Here is a 17760-nt window from a genome sequence, read left to right on the forward strand (position 1 = left end):
CATGGTTTTTGAATAATCTTTGGCAATGCTAAGATATGAAATTACTGTTCTGTCATGCTAAAAGGGGAGATGTACAAATTATAAAGCATTTTTGTAGAATGCAAACCTGCTTTTCAGCTTTGTATGTGAGCAAATTTGAATAACCGTCTAGAATGTCATTTTCTTTTATTACTTTTTGAGAAAATGCTCTCAGTAGATTTTATTTAATAAAAAAAGTCAAAGCTTAATTGAATCGCATTCTTTCATTGTATTAAAATAAGAACTGAATTCATCAAGCCATATTTAACAGTGAATGTGTTTAGAAAAAAAATTTGTCTCCTGCACATACGTTTTTTTTTTTTCCAAATGAAAATGTATTGCAACAGGGTAGACATTTTATAAAGTAACTATTTGTGTACCAGATAGCGATGGTTAAGTGAAGCATTTGTACTGTACTGTTGTTTCACTCAAGGGCACATTTTCTTCTATTTGTATTTTCCTCACTTGGTATAAATTTGGGACTGTATTTTACAAGTGTATATTTACTCAATGGTTGTGTGTTTACACAGCAATAAAGAAACTATGTATTTACTCATGTTAGGACTGTTGAAAAAGGCCTTATATTTATTCTCTGGCAAATCCATACTAACATGCTTGTACTAGGATGTTAGGATTAAAGATTATTCTCTGTTAACGTAACATTATCTTTACTTTAGTGTGAATCTGTGCCCTTGTGATGAGCGTGGAAATGAGGAGTAAACAAGCTATGTCAGTGTGTAAACCTGCCTATGTGGCCTGGTTTACGTTTTATACAAGAGAAGAATTGTACAGAAACAGGACTCATATATGTATGAAATGAATTAATGAAATAACTGAATTCTTCTAATATATGGTGGCATAGATATAACTTTTAATGTTGCTTTTACAGTTGGGATCAACATTTCACATTATATAATTTTATTTTCAGCTCAGTAACAGGGCTATAAAAGTTTACTTTTCACTAGCTTTTAATTTTCAGGCTCTTCCTGTGTGTGCTTTTTTTTTTTTTCCTTTTGTTTATAAAACCATATTTCTAACAAGTCTGTTCATTTTTAGGAGTTGGCTTGGTTTTTTTAATGGAAGGATGAGAAAAGTAAATAGAAGCTTGTGGTTTGAGAGAACAGCTTTTTTCTTAAAATACAGTTTGTTTTTAAACTCTTTCTCTCTGATAGTGTTGATCTGTTAGTTTACATATTTAAATGAAAAAATAGGCAAAATATTGACATTTAAAACAGACAAATGCTTAAAAATTTTAGTCCCTTGTGACACAAGAGACTGTCAATAACAGGATTGTTAATTAATTGTTTGTATTTATCATATATGATGTGTATTAAACATATACTTTAATCATAATGGCTACGTCTACACGTGAACGCTACATCGAAATAGGCTATTTCGATGAATAACGTCTACACGTCCTCCAGGGCTGGCAACGTCGACGTTCAACATCGACGTTGCGCAGCACCACATCGAAATAGGCGCTGCGAGGGAACGTCTACACGCCACAGTAGCACACATCGAAATAAGGGTGCCAGGCACAGCTGCAGACAGGGTCACAGGGCGGACTCAACAGCAAGCCTCTCCCTTAAAGGGCCCCTCCCAGACACAGTTGCACTAAACAACACAAGATCCACAGAGCCGACAACTGGTTGCAGACCCTGTGCATGCAGCATGGATCCTGGGCTGGGCTTGGATCCTGGGCTGCAGCATGGATCCTTAGCCCTGGGCTAAGGGCTGCTGCACACGGTGACCATACAGCCGCACAGGGGCTGGAGAGAGAGCGTCTCTCAACTCCTCAGCTGATGGCCACCATGGAGGACCCCGCAATTTCGAAGTTGCGGGACGCGCAACGACTACACGGTCCCTACTTCAACGTTGAACGTCGAAGTAGGGCGCTATTCCTATCCCCTCATGGGGTTAGCGGCTTCGACGTCTTGCTGCTTAACGTCGATGTTAACATCGAAATAGCGCCCAACACGTGTAGCCGTGACGGGCGCTATTTTGAAGTTAGTGCCGCTACTTCAAAGTAGCGTGCATGTGTAGACACGGCTAATATGTTACAATCCAATCATAGTGGTTACAGTGGTGACATTTATATTAAAATAAATGTTGAGTCTCCCTTAAACTCCTAAAAGCAGCACAGTAGACCATATATATGTTTTACTTTGCTCCTTTCTTGCTCTGATTTATCTAATTGTTGCATCATATTCATGACCGTATTGATCTTTGGTGTGTTCTATTAATTTTAAATGGATTTTCACCAAGGGAATTGAGAGTGTACTGAGCAGTGTAGCATCATCCATAGATCTTGGATTTCTGCATTAATGATACTGAAGAATTCAACTTGCAATTCCCTTCCTTTTGTGGATTTAAACTTTAAACTGGGGTACTAGATTGTGGAAATGTCAGTTTCCTTGCAGATACATATGTATACATGATATATTGCCAGTGGATGTAGGGACTATTAACCGTCCAGCTTTGCCTGTACAAATTTTCACAAATAATTTGGTCATCCCTCAGATGACTTATGCAGAGATAGTTTTCACACAGCTCTGCTAAAATTGCTTCCAATTCTGTTGCAGTAATGTGGTCCAGATAATGAGGATATTAACACACCTAACAAATTGCTTTGTGTGTGTGTGTGCGCATGCACTTGAACATGTGCATATATATCTATAGATTTGTATGTGTAAAACTATAAAGACAGGCTGTGTCTACACTACAAAAATAGCTTCGAAGTTGATTACGTAATAGTAAGTAACTCTGAAGTTGGGGGTGTACACAAACCATAGTTAGAAGTTTAACTTTGAAGTAGGGCACTACTCTATTTCTGGGAATGGAGTAAGGACTTTGAAGTTCAGCTCCTGACTTCAAAGTTAACTTTGAAGTAAGGGAAAAATTCATGTAGACTCTCTCTCTGCTTGCTACTTTGATGTAGTGCCTAACTTCGAAGTTAGTTCCTAGTGTAGACACACCCTTTTTATATTTTATCCTGTATATTGCTCCAGATATGAACCAATAATTCACAAGCATGCATCAGGTTAGAAAAAACATGTACCTAACCATTTGTAGTCCATTTAAAAGCATCCTTCTAATTTCTCTATTTTCAGATGTTTCTTGCTATATAGAAGCTGTATGTTATATACCATCAAGCTGTGATATGTTGTAATGTGATATATCCAGATGACACGTTATGGGTTTGCGGGTTGTAGTTTAGATACTGTTTGAAACCACACCATTATTTACCTCTTGTTACATCTTGGCATGCTTTCTACTGTGAGATGGAGCTGTTGACCTCCATGGTTTCATACTATAATTCACTGGTGTATGAAATCATACAGAGAATGCTGTTATAATTCTGATGGCTGTTTCATAACGTGAATTTCATTCCATTGCACCAGTATAAAGAAGGCACTCTGCACTGAGGAGAAATTCTCTTATGGTGACTGGCTGTTTTTGGTTTAGTTCACTAAATTGGCATAGTGGTTAATTAACCTTTTACTTGTATAATTGACAAAGAGGTATTTCAACAAATAATATGGAAAAACAAAGCCTTTGACTATATTTTACCAATTTTTTTTTTAATTTTATTAATATTCTTAGTTATGGGTTTCATTTAGCATAGCTCTGTCCGTATGCTTCTTCACACATATTTTTTTGAGTATATTTGAACATTTTAGATTCATAGATCTTCCACTATGAAATTTTAATCTGGTCATACAAGACTGTCTGTTGCTTGCACTTTATTCACTGTTTTCCTGTACAATTAAATCTTTACAGAGGCATTTTTAATCACTTTCGCATTTAAAGTGCTACATGTTCTTTTTCATTTGTTTTGTCTGAGGAGTCTTTGGTACAACACGTTGCATTTCTGTTGTTCTTATTTTAAAAACTAACGCCAAATTACATGTATTCAGAATGTGATCGCATACCTAAGTAATCCAAATTGTACTAGGAAAAAGTACTATTGTTTTAAAGTTGTGTTATTTTTTACAGAGAGCAGTTTGATTTAAAACGCATGATTTGTTATAATACAGTAGGGTCTCAACATTCGTGAACCTAAGGTTCGCGAATTCAAGTTATTTGCATGTGGCCGCTTCCTTGGGGCTCCAGGGCATGGAGTGCCGGCAGCTGCCGTGGCTTTCCCCAGGGTGAAGAGCACCCACTTCCTTCCCCCAGGGAGGAGCTCCGGCAGCTGGGCTCCAGGTGGGAGTGGCTCCCACACAGTACTGTATTCGCACAATTCAACGTTCGCGAGGGTTCGTAACACTGCGAATATTGAGATCCTGCTGTACTGAAAACAGAAATTTCATCAGTTCTGTGTTTCTCTTTTGATTTGTAATTGTTAAACAATAAAAGGAGTAGGACTTTTCATTGTAGATGCACCTTTGGTAATTTATTCTTGTGTTAGTTAACTTACTATTTCAGAAGGAACATGCAGAAGTTCTGCTTTTCACTTGAAAACAATGTTACAAAACTTTAAATAAGTATGAAGAATTAATTCAGATTGATATTGTTAGAAAATGAACAGTTGGCTACTTGGATGAGAAGAACTTGTTCTAAATAAACTAGGAGCATGAATATGCTGTAGGAAAATAGACCAGTGAAAGAAGGCAGAAGATTTGGAAAAGAGCATGGAAAGACATGGGGAAGAGAGCAAAGATCAGTCTATCTGTGCTGCTTCTGCATTGTACAAGGCTTCATTTTAAAGAGTGTTTTTCTTACTATGTTTGTTTTTTCAATAAGTTTTGGTTTGTTATTTGCAGAGGGTGCCCTATTTGTGGGCATAGTTAGGATGAATAAAGTTTGCTATTCTACAATTTTTTTTATTCTATCTTGCCCTATCATGAGCCAGACTTGCAGGCTAGTAGAGGTTTTTTGTTTTTTTTTTTCTTGTGGATTTAACCCTATCATGAGCTCTTGGTGGATGACTCCTCTGCTTATGCAGACCCCATTTCAGGATCAAGGTGTAAATCTCCACTTACAATATATGTGTTTTGCACACAATAAGTACATATGGAAAATTCTGGCAACCATCATGCTTTTGATGTCAGACTCTCTATTGCTGGATTGAAAAGGAACAGAAATTGGTGTGCTCAGCAGAATCACTGAAAGGATGTAGTGATTTCACTCATCTGAATCTGCACTATGGCTGTAGAAACCAGAAGTACTCTCCTTCCGATTACCATTTGATAGGAACTGGACAGTACTAAAGTGGTGGTGTCCGTCTTGCCAAAAAGTATCTCATCCAACCCTTTGTTCATTGCAGTAGAAAGGTGAGCAACTATATTTGGAAAGCATACATATATTTGTGGGGCAGAGACAGGAACTCATAGACGTAATCACTTCCTTTCTTTCCCTAGTCATGTCAAGGCTGGTCCCTACTCTGACACTCCTAATACAGAAGGTGGGGGCTCACAAGAGGCCTTTAAAAATACCTTGCCTTTAGAGGGTTCTACTTAAAAGCTCCTCAAAGTTATGGATTCCCTGAGCCTGGGACGTAGCTGTCCCCCTGCCCACTCCAAAAAAAAAAAAAAAACACAAAAAAAACCACAAAGAAAACCAAAACACTTTTAAAACCCAGAAAGACACACGGGATGTTTCCCTGTGGGGTAGCCCCAAGCTCTTAACCCTCCCTTTGGAGAGAGCTCAGTGGGAGAGAGGAAGAAATTAAGCTGCAATCTGATAGCTGACCTTTCAGTCTTACGCATGCATATACACAAACCTTTCTCTAGGACACAAGAATCAAATCATTGCCTTTTAAACAAAAAAAGGTGATTTATTAAGAAAACAAAAGACCAAGCGTACAAACAAAAAGCATATTTGATTACTAGGAGTCACAGAGCAACTTTTTTTTTTTTTAAAACAAAAAGGTAGAAAAAAGCACAGAGAATTACTTCCCTGGGATTAAGTTTAGAAATTATAGTACAAGGGAGTACCTCAACCAGCCTGAGAAGTCCTACACCAACACCACACCCCCCAAAGAAAAAAAAATCTGATCTTGACTAAACATTTCCTTTCTACTTTCATATCTGTCTGCCTAGTTCTCCTTGTCGACTGGATGTTCACTGAATTGCTTAAGCCCTGTTTAGGCTTAAACATTTTTGTGTCTCTTTCTTCTGGTCATACACAAGAAGACTCCTCATCAGTAACTGCTTTTATTCAAACCATCCCTCTCTCTTCCCATTGGCTCACCTGGCACCCACTTTCTCTGGATTTAACCCTTTACAGGCATTCATTCATGACAACCCATGACCTGATCCAAAGTCCACTGACGTGATGGAGAGACTTGCAATTAGTTTCATAGAGCTTTGGATAGGTTGTTGGAGGTTTCTGCTGTTTGTTGTCTTTTCAATTGGGCCCCCTCGCCACTCCTTTCAACATCTTCCTATTTTATGAAAAAGAGAAGTACTTCACAGATATTTTCTGTACTTTCCCCACAGAAGAGTCCCCGTACGCAAGTCAGTGCCACAGGTGAACCCACCAATTGCAGATTCTTACAAATAACTGTGATGGGCCCAAAGGCTGAAGAAGTGCATTCATCCTTTTGGAATGACATTTTGTTGGGAGAATGAGGAATTTTATAGATTGAAATACTCCAGCCTCAAAGCAAATCTATCCGTATAGAATATTTTGCAAACCATAGCCTTTAAAATACTGTAGGGAGGTAAATGGAAATATGAAGAAGTCAAGGTGATATTTTTTCAGCATAGTTTTTCATGGCAAAGAGAGAGAAATTACCAAACCGCTATAAACCAGTAGCTCATTTAGTCATGTAACTTGACTCTATCAGTGCTGTATGGTTTTGCAGAAGTCCTGAAAATGTCATTAATACACTAAGTAGTGCAATACTGTCTACCATGGAGAAAAATTTCATTTTCACCTCAGCAGGTAATCATTATAACCTTGAAACACAAACTTTAATACAATTTAGACTTTTTATTTATTTATTTGGTTAATTTTAGCATGACTAGAAGATATTCTTGGACTGCATTCAAACAAACTCTTAAGGATCTGATCTGATAATCTCAAATGTCAGTTTTGTATATGCAAGGACCACAGAACTGGGTTCTAAGCCATTTGCTTTTGTAAAGTTTTGCAGATTCTCTGGTTAATTGTATGTTGATTGATTGGTAACATGTTTTCTGTCAAGGTTTTGTGTTGCCCTTTCAGTGTTTCATTTAGGATGACAGGAAGTGATACTCAGTTACACCTGATTGGCCTTTTCCTAGTAACTCAGGCTGCATCAACACTATGAGATAAATTGGAATTTAAGGCAGTTAGCTTGCTATTATCACATGACTACCTTCAGCGTAAATACTATTGGCTTGATTTAGGGAGCACTGATATCGAGATTACAGTATCACAGTTGTCTGATGGGTATAGTGTCAAGCTCGAATTCAGAAGTTTGATTAAAGGCCAGTGTGGAAGCACTATGTCTTAAAATTGAATTTAACCGGAAGTGTCCCATATGTAACCCACAGTGCCCCTCAGTGTTCTGCTCCGGCTGCTGCTTTCAAGTTAACTAGGGAACAGGAAGACATTAATTTCAAAGTGGGAGCAGGAAGCCTGTGGCTGTGGGCTCATGTTTGTATGAGAGTTTGAGAAGTATCTTTCTTTCTTTGCTATTAGTTCTGTGAGCACATCTACCCATTACAAATAGCCCCTGCAGGGAGTTCATTGTTCTGTTGCTATACTTATTTTTTTCTGTGCTGCGTAGTACCAGCCACTGCCCTGCCGCACAACATGACAACAAGGCTGTTGTGGGGGTTGTGCTTGCATAAGGTGCAGAGAAACTTCTCGGTAGTTCACATTTGTGTGTGAACCCCCTTCCCTCCTCCACAGGTGCCATGCAGTCTGGGTCTTTCCCATGCTCAGCCACACTATGTGGGTAGTTTCCAACCCAGTAAAAGGGTGTGCCTGCTGTACGGTGGTGACCATGCTGCGAGGCAGCACCACATAATAGATTGCGTGTGTTTAGGGCTCCAAGGGCGGGAAAGATATTTAGGGTTTTACAGCCACCGGGGGAGACATTTGGGGGTTTACAGCCACTGTGAGGCAGTCTCCCCTAGTGGCTCAGATTTTCAGGGGCTTACTGCCACTGAGGGGGGAATCTCCCCCCATGGCTAAGATAGTTGGGCACCTACTTCAACATTCCAAGCGGCTTTGCTGCTGTGGACCACAGCGCCCCCCACACCCTGCCAAAAATACTGTTGGGAGCTTGTAGTATATTGCAGACACCTGCTGGGTTTTATATTTTGATTAAAAAATCTTTTTGCCAACATCTGCTATTTGTCTTCGTGCTTTGACCCTCTCAGAAACGTGAGGGGAGGGCTTATTGAGATTTCTGTTTGTGTTACAAGTTCACTGTATGATATTTCAGTGCTGTCACCTATGTTACCAACACTTTTACAGTTTAATGGGTTCTTAGAAGACATTTGGGGTAAATTACAGCTAAATAACAGCACAGAACACTGAGAGCCAGGACTGGTGACTGAAAGCAAACTTTATAGGACCACAGGAAACTTGTCTGTACCCATGATAAGTGGTCATCCGGCTGACTAAAATCATGCCAGATTACAGATGTTGTCAGACGAGAGAGTTCTGGATTAGAGAGGTTCAATTTGTACTGTATTTTGTTACTTAAATTCAAATCAAATTTCAAAGCAAAGGTTATTCTTAAACAGATTAAGAGGAAAAAAATTAAGTGCCTGGTCCTATATACATTTGCTACTGCACATGTGTATATATACTCTCCTGCACAGTCCAAATGACTTCAGTAGGGGTACAAGCAGGAGTAAAGAGATATTTAGTAGTAACTATTTTCAGAATGGAACTTTCAGTTTGTGATCTTTTAATAATACCTGTATTTTGAAAACCAGGAATCCAGGCAACTGTATTACTTGCTCTTCCACATCCTGTTGTGGTTCTCCTTGCTACTTCTTTCAGTCTTTTTATCTTAGTAACAGAGAGAAAGCCGTGCCAGTCTATATACTATCAAAACAAAAAAGCGGTCAAGTAGTACTTTAAAGACTAACAAAATAGTTTATTAGGTGAGCTTTTGTGGGACAGACGCACTTCTTCAGACCACAGCCATACCAGAACAGACTCAATATTTAAGGCGCCGAGAACCGAAAATAGTAATCAAGGTTGACAAATCAGAAAAAAATTATCAAGGTGAGCAAATCAGAGAGTAGAGGGGTGGGGCGGGGGAGTGATCTAGACTGTAAGAAGGAAATAGTGACTAGAATAGCAAAAGCAAGAGCGAGTTTGAAGGAGATGGATAAGATCTGGAAAAGCAAAGCAATTAGCTTAAGAATGAAGCTGGGCGTCTTGAAAACGTGTATTCAGCAGCATGTTGTATGGATGTGAGACATGGGTGATAACAAAAGATTCGAAAAGAAGAATATTGGCATTCGAAAGGAGTTGTTATAGAAAGATTCTGCGAATTGGATGGATGCAGAAGGTCACCAATGAGGAATTATATAGGAAGATGCAGCTGAAACAGAACCTGCTGCAGAAGTTTATAAAATGGAAGCTACAACTATTTGGACATATTTGCAGAATGAATGACAAATGACAAATCAAGACCCTAGTATTCGGCATAATGGATAGTTCGAATAGGAGAGGCAGACCCCACAGAGAATGGATAGATGATGTAACAGATTGGTGCGGAGCTAGTCTACAGAAACTAAGCCACTCTGCCCTGGATAGGGAAAGGTGGAAGGAAATAGTGAGAGAGGCATCAGACACCAGTGGGCGCTGAGCCCATGGTTATTGATGATGATGATGATGATGAAGTATGCAAAAGAGCCCCTATAATGACCCAGAAAATTCCCATCCCCGTTCAAACCACGTGTTAATGTGTCAAATTTGAATATAAAAGAGAGTTCAGCAGCCTCTCTTTCCAGACTGTTGTGAAAATTCCTCTTCAGTAAGACGCAAATGTTTGCATCGTACTAAAGAGGAATTTTCACAACAGTCTGGAAAGAAAGACTGCTGAACTCTCTTTTATATTCAAATTTGACACATTAACACGTGGTTTGAACGGGGATGGGAATTTTCTGGGTCATTATAGGGGCTCTTTTGCATACTTGGCTTAATCTAATTCTTGACTCCCCTCTTCTGCCCCTCTACTCTCTGATTTGCTCACCCTGATGATTTTTTTCTGATTTGTCAACCTTGATTACTATTTTTGGTTCTCTGTGCCTTAAATATTGAGTCTGTTCTGGTATGGCTATGGTCTGAAGAAGTGGGTCTGTTCCACATAAGCTCACCTAATAAATTATTTTGTTAGTCTTTAAAGTGCCACTTGACCGCTGTTTTCTTTTTTCTGGTTTTTATTAGTATTTTGATATCGGGTCCATAAACTGCTCTGTATGTGTGGCATACCTAAAGTATTACTTGCGTGCTTACACGTCTTCATATGAATGTCATGTACAGTAATAAGTTAGTTTTCTTAAAATGTGAAAATAAATTTTAAATATTAAATTTAAATATTTTAAAAATTCAATTGAATGTTTTTATTTTGTTCTTTAGTATACTCAAAAGATCAGTATTTTATGTCTGTTGTGATTTAAGTCCCAAGCTCAGTGAGGCACTTTAAAGCATTGCCTATCTTTAATTGGTGAGTTGTTTTATTGATTTCAAAATTAGGCAGATGCTTATGTTACATACATTGCTGAATCTGGGCTAGAGTGAATTATTGTTTCCCATCTAATTAGCTTTAAAAAAAAGCTTCTAAACATGAAAAATAGCAATACTCTAAGACATGGATATTAGGTATGTTTTCTGTCTGTTTTGTTCCTGTGTTCAGATCCTTCATCTTCCTAGTTATGTCTGTAGACAGAATTCAGGGTGTTCAGCCTAAAATTCCAAGCTAGCATTACTTTGCTATCCATCCCCCCAACACATGCATGTATCAAAATAAAAAATGTTAGGGTGCATTGGAAATTCATTTTCAGACAAATGCTAATGAAGTCCAAAATGTAGAGCAGGAGTCAGCAACCCACCCAGCACATGAGCTGATTTTCAGTAGCACCAGCTCAGCCACGCCCCTCCTACCCCCATGCAAAAAGTCCTGGGGCTGAGCCCGCATCCATGGGATTGGGGCCGGAACCTGAGCCCCCACTGCAACACGGAGGTGGAGCCATAGCCCCTGCTGCAGTGCAGGGCTAGGGCTGGGACTGGAACCCCCCACCTGCCAGAGCCTTGCGACAGCTCCAGGAGTGCAGAGCTGGAGCCCATGGCAATCCAGGGAGCCTGGAGTCCCTGGGGAGTGGGAGGCAGGAGCTGCCTGGAGCAAAAGCTGTGTACCTCTCCTGGTCGGACAAATTCTCTTGTTCAGGACCTATCTGGTCCTGACTATGCAGGACTAGGGAGATGCAACCCACTGTGTGTGTTTGACTCCTGCTATGTGGCTCAGGAAGAGCAATGCAGTGCCCTTTGCATATGAACAGCCAACACCATGCAGGGTGCCACAAAGTATGCTGCCTTGTTTTAAAAAAAAAAAAATTCTTTGGTCAGATGAGCTCATGACTGAAAGACAAGCCCTAATTCCCCTCACACAGGGGACTTCAGGTGACTTTAGAAAGTATCACTGGCACTTGGACTGTACATAGAGGTCAAAGGGTCAAATTTCAGCCAGTCCACCTCAGAAAGGTTGCTAACCTCAGAAGTAGAATATATTGAAAATAGCTCTCAGAATCACCCCATTTAATGTAATTGATAAACGCAGCATACATACGCTGTAAAATTGTTGTCTCAAAGTTTAAAGGATGGGAAATATGAACTGTCAGTGTATGGAGCTTATGAGCAAACATTACTTATAGCAAAGAGTCTTGTTTTAGGTGCTTTCAGAACTTTTTTCATTACTTAAGTGTAATTAAAAACTGCTTAATTATAATATTCTTCAACATGAATGCAAGTGCTGCAGAGTCAGGCATGTTGCATATTCATGCAGGTGTAGGAACAGATGGAGTACCTCCATAATACCTATATTTGACATCTGATGGGATTTGCCAAGTCTAAGCTTTCATTTACATTTTAACTTCTTCAGTAGATGCGTTTGTGATTTAGTCAGACAAGGTAGGCCTATGAGTTATTGGTATTGCAGATTGGACCTCATACCAGTACTTAAATAATGTGGTTTGAGAGATTCCTTGTGTAAGTGTTTTTTGAGTTTGATGTCTATAATTAGTCTGTTTCTCTTCTAGTTTTGTTCATTTGACTGACTATTCAAATCTTTCAGTGAAAGAAGCACTTCTTTTTATCAGTACTATAAACTAAAATGCAATGTATCATTGAGAAGTTCTTGGTTGCTGTGGTACTGCATTGCAGTGAAGATTTTGTACTGTAGTGTAGATTACCTTGATTTGCTGCAAGGCAGCTCAAGGTACCATTGAAGTTTTGTTGATAATGATACCCAGGTTTGATGACAACATACGATGATTTGCATTCTGCCTTTCATAGAAAGGCTTCTCAAGAGATTGCATGCCTTAAGGCTTGAGCAAATTTCAGTGGAGAAAACACCCTTCAATAGATGTTGTTTTGACTGTTCAGCATGAAAAGAGAGAGAATTATTTCATCATGAAAACCTAATGAGTGTCTTTCTGCATTTTTATATGGCACGTAACTTTTTAAAGGTAACCTGTTCTGGCTTCTTATGTTAAAAGATATATTACAACCAGCTATGCCAAATCAAGATATTTTTCCTTTGCAGCTTTTGTAAAGTGGAATGTTTATCAGCCTTCAGTACTTTTTTGCTAGTTAAATCTTTTTTTCAGCTTTTCCTTAAAGGAATAATGTAGAGTATTTTTAGACACACACTCTCTCTCTCTCTCTCTCTCTCTCTCTCTCTCTCTGTGGAGAAATATTTTTTAAAATAGAATTACCTTAAAACTCTTCCTTGAAAAGTTTTTAATTACTTTAAATGTTGTTTCATAATATTTTGATGCCATGAGAAACGGAAGTGACTATAATATATGACATTAACCTGGCTTGTTTGCTTGAGTCAACATATGTGAAATAGAAATAAGTGACATGTTTGGTGAAAACCCAATTAAGTAGTGTTCAGGATGACTATTGTTTGCATATGTTTGCTCAGACCACGGTGCAGAGGTCTGTATAGTTAAGCATAGAGATTTCGTGTAGATAAGCTCCCAGGGCAAATTTTGCATCCAGAGTACAGGCATAGCAAGTATCTGATCCACTGCCTATTGAATTGGGTATTTTTCAACTGTTGTAACAAAAATCAGTGGAGTTAGACAGTATAAAAGCCTGCTGAGAAGAGCACCAGGCTTAGAATCTTCTACCATGCCCATTTCTGATCTTGGGGTCAGGGTGGGACTAACAATGAGAAGGACCCTACCCAGTTTTACAACCATGAAAGCCTCAACATGGACTGTGAAATCTGGTCTTCTGTGTGCTTTTACCCTATATCATACCAATTTCCTGGGGAGACCAGTGTTACTTACATTGAGAATCTTGAGCCAAAAGGGTGTTGGAGGATAGTCACAAAGTTATTTTAGGGGAGTCATGGTACTGCCACCATTAATTCTGTGCTTCCTGCAGAGCTGGGTGACCAAAGAGCAGCAGCTGTTGGCCAGGCACTCTGCTCAGAAAGCTGCACTGCGCTAACAGCAGTGCAGAAATAAGGATGGCAACACCATAACATGACATCTGACTACTGTGCTGCTGCCTGCAGAGTTGGGTGACAGGAGGGCTGTGGATTCTGAGTCCCAGCTCTGCAGGTAGCAGAGCAGATGTAAGAGCATCATTACTACACCAGGACATTGTTACATCTGTGCTGCTGCTGGTAGCAGCTCTGACTTCAGAGCTGAGCTCCTGGCCCGCAACTGCTGCTCTCGAGCTGCTCAGCTCTGCAGGCAGCATCACTGCCAATAGCAACACCAGGAGTAAGGGTATCCTTCCTATAATCACCTTGCATTTCCCCCTCAACTCCTTTTCAGGTCAGCACCCCATCAGTTATAACACTGGTAAATTTCAGTTTTGAGAGGCTGAAATCCTGAAGTTTATTATTTTAAAAAGCTTATGACCATGAAATTGACAGAAGTGGACTGTGAACTTCATAGGGCCCCAACAATAAGCCATTGACCAAGTTAGCATCCCCTCCCCCTGTAGGAGCTTGCCTGTGTTGGGCCCTAACACAGCTCCTACATTGTGTGCCCCTACTGAGGAATGGGTCAGGCAGCCCTCATGACTTAGACCTCTACCAGATGGAAAGGTGGCAGACTTTCCTGTGCTGGAACCCTAATCTTTCCTCCATGCACTTGGCTGTGATGTTGCTGCCATGGCTTGCCATGTCACGTTCAGACTGAAAAAAAGTAGGAGAGAGTGTACAGCTGGGCTGGAATACTGGAGCCAGGTTAGTGTGGGATAGAAATTCTGTGGGGAAGACAGAAGAGAACAGAAAGGCCCTTTCTGTTACATCTGATCAGGCAGGGAAGGAAGAAAGGGGGGAAGTCTATGCTGTGGAGATTCTGGGAAGGAGGTGGAGTCTTTCTAATCCCCAACATTCATTTAGGCAATAAGCTTTCACTGGACGTGCACTTAAACAGCTTGGCTATGTCTACACTAGAAGCATCTCTCTACAGAAGTCACTGTCGGAAGAGATTTTTCGACAAAACTTCTGTCACCAGATTGCATCTACACATAAAAGGGGATCGATCTTTTGATCCCCTCTGTCGATAAAAGGGCCCCCTGGAGCGCCTACACATTTTGTGTGTAGACGCTTCCCTGAGTTTTGTCAACAAAACTCCAATTTTGTCTACAAGACTCACGAGTAGCCCTTGGAATCACTTGTGATCTCTCCACCCCATTAGGCCATCACTTAGTTCCTATGCCAAAGAATTAATCAGAATAACGTTTTGAAAGTCTGCATCTAGACAATCAGTAGCTAATGTGTGTAAGTGCTATTTTTCCTGTACTGTCTCTAAATCTCCTGCATGTATATTTGAGGAGAAATGAACCAAAAACAGTGGCTCTCATAGCAAAAATTTAATTCGGCATTTGACATGAAGGTTTTCTGTAGCCTGCTGCCATTGTTGCCTCTACTGTGTAAGGCCAAATTGGCATGTGCTGCTGAAATAAAGCTAAACGAGGAATAGTTTCTGTTGAATATTAGCATTCGTTTCTATAAGGTCACATGCTTTTGTGTTTAAGAAAATTGCTAAAGAAAGTGATGACAAAATCCAGCGCTTACAAATTGACTCATGGTTCATTTAAAGGAAAACTGAATCAGTTTGAGACTGTTTACTTTGAATAAATTGAAACGTACGTAAAAGTGAAGTATTTTATTTGCCGGTGTTAAAACTGAGCATTATTACAGTTGATGGCTGTTCTGGTCAATAAAATGACATGTACAAGTGCATAACAAGGTTTCTGTTGGTTTTGTTTTATATTTTCTGGCTAAAATTGTCAAAAAACTGTGCCTTTGAGAAAAAATCCCACAGGTGCTTTAAGAAATGACCTGGTTTTTTTAAAGTTCTGATCATCCAGGATCTCTTATTTTGGAGTGTAAAGTATTCTAAAGCAAAATTGCAATTTAGTACCTAACTCCCATTGACTTCAACTGCTGAGTGTTCCAAACCTTTGAACATCAGGCCATTTAAGTGCTTAAATACAGATCTGGGAACCTTTATCTTCTGTTCCTATTTTTGGAAAATCTTGGCCTCACTGAATGTGTCTAGCTGATATTGGAAGGTTAATTATAAACTATATTAATCCTTTAGGTTTTGTTCTTGAAGCAGGCCAGCAACTAAGCTCATGAAAAGTTCAGTGGGATTATTAATATGTGTAAGGTTGTGTGTGTGTTTAAGATCAGGCCTTAGTATGCACTGGACAGAGAGTGGAGCAGATTGAAGATGTAAGTAAGTATATTCTGATGCCTGAGATCAGTCATCTATCTAGGATCATGTTTCATAATGCAACTTATAACAATAAACATTTTAAATATTTAATGACTAAATGATCTCTGGAAAATCAGTTACTGTACGCCATAGCATTTTGCAATTTTTGTTTCACTTAGAAGTTGTCTGGGGATAAACGCTTACGTATGGGAGGCATGCATTTATGGGTGGAACTTTATCCTACCTTGTTTTCATATAGGACATTTTTAGATTGATTGGGTTTAGTTTTCTGGTAACGTTCTAAATATCTCTGCCTACTGTGGAAAAATCATTTATTTAAACATTTTTGCTCTTTTAATATTGTGGATGTTAATACAATACAGAAAAGAAATTAGTGTTTATTTTCTGCTTCCACTAGATTTTAGAAAATAAGCTGCCATTCTCTCCAATAAATTCTTGAGACCTGAATCATCAGAGAGGGAGTTCCACAACACAGTGTATTTCAGCTAAGTAGAGAATTTTGCTCAGTGATGGCACAGAACATTGTACTAACTATTGTATGGAAGAAGAAAAGCCTCTGAAAATAGCTTGTTCCTGGTGTTGAAACAGAAAAGGAGCATATGACATAAGTCAGCACATTAATTTACAAACCACCTGGCTCCATTAGTATTAAATAAAATACAGGCTGTCATTATTGGATAATTATGTTACTATCAGGCTTAAGACTCAAAATGGGATTCAGCTGCTGTAACACATACATGGTAAAGTAATACAATATTACCTACTCACACTGCTTTCTTTATCTTCAGTCAATAGACCTGAATGTAAACAATGAATTTGAGTATGCTACTTCAGTTCACTAGTTGCCTAATGGGGAATATGTGACTACACAACTTACATAAATAAGATTATGGGGCCATGGTTTAACTGTAAAGTTCAGGTTTCAGCCAGGTTCCATTATAAAAATTTACTAAAATTTTCAACTTTAGATGGTTAAAGTTGAGCATCTAAATACATATTTAGATAAAATATGTGGCCTGTTTTTAAGAGTTGATGAATATTTGAAAGTACCATTGATTTTTTTTTCCTGCATTCTTCTCATTTCTTTGTAGGAATATTTTCATCAGACAAGCATTTATTTTCATCATAAGAATGAACCACCCAACACTGAAACCACCTAGCCACCCAGTGCTAATCAATTAGCCAAAACAATAATTAAAATAATTTAAAAATTCAAACCCCTAACTCAAGCAAAGCTTTTTCCCTCAAAAGGGGAGTGATAGAGCATCTCTGACATCCACAAGTGATTTCACTACTGATTTTATGTAGCAGGTACTCAGATTCTTCTATGATGGGCAGCAGTGTAAAACTCATGTGTGGCATGTTAGGTAGGGGTAGAAAAAATACCCAAAACGTTAATTGAGTAACAGAGCAGCAGTGTTCACTTGTGCATACTTGAGTACAATCTAGATGTGGTGTGTGTGCACATGGGTGTACTTTTTACTCAAGTAGTTTTCTAGACGACATGAGTAACTTGAATTTGAGTACATCCCCCACCCCAAAAAAAGGCAGCTGAATTTACTCAAGTAACTTTTGGGGTACTTTTTTCTACCTCTGATGTTAGGTGAATGCTGAGTACTTCTAATTCAATTATGAAATCCCAATCTGTCATGATAAACACACAGTGTATGCATTTGTATTTCATACTTTTTCTTTCAGTTATGTACATAATACTTTTGTGTTCTTTAATTGGGCAGGCACTCATAATCTTTTTTTCTTCATGTAAAGCCACAAAGTGAGCATTAAGTTTAAAATTACCACAAGAGAGTATACACAATAGCTGGATTCTTGTTCTTTCTATTTATCCCTAAAC

General features: G+C 39.0%; 1 protein-coding gene across 8 annotated transcripts in view; it reads left to right on the forward strand.

Moving 5' to 3' along the window:
• Positions 1-17760, forward strand: part of CAMK2D (calcium/calmodulin dependent protein kinase II delta) — a 263464-nt gene that overhangs the window by 2272 nt on the left and 243432 nt on the right. The window lies entirely within an intron of this gene.

The sequence above is a fragment of the Carettochelys insculpta genome, chromosome 4, assembly GCF_033958435.1.
Source record: "Carettochelys insculpta isolate YL-2023 chromosome 4, ASM3395843v1, whole genome shotgun sequence".
Taxonomy (NCBI): Eukaryota; Metazoa; Chordata; order Testudines; family Carettochelyidae; genus Carettochelys; species Carettochelys insculpta.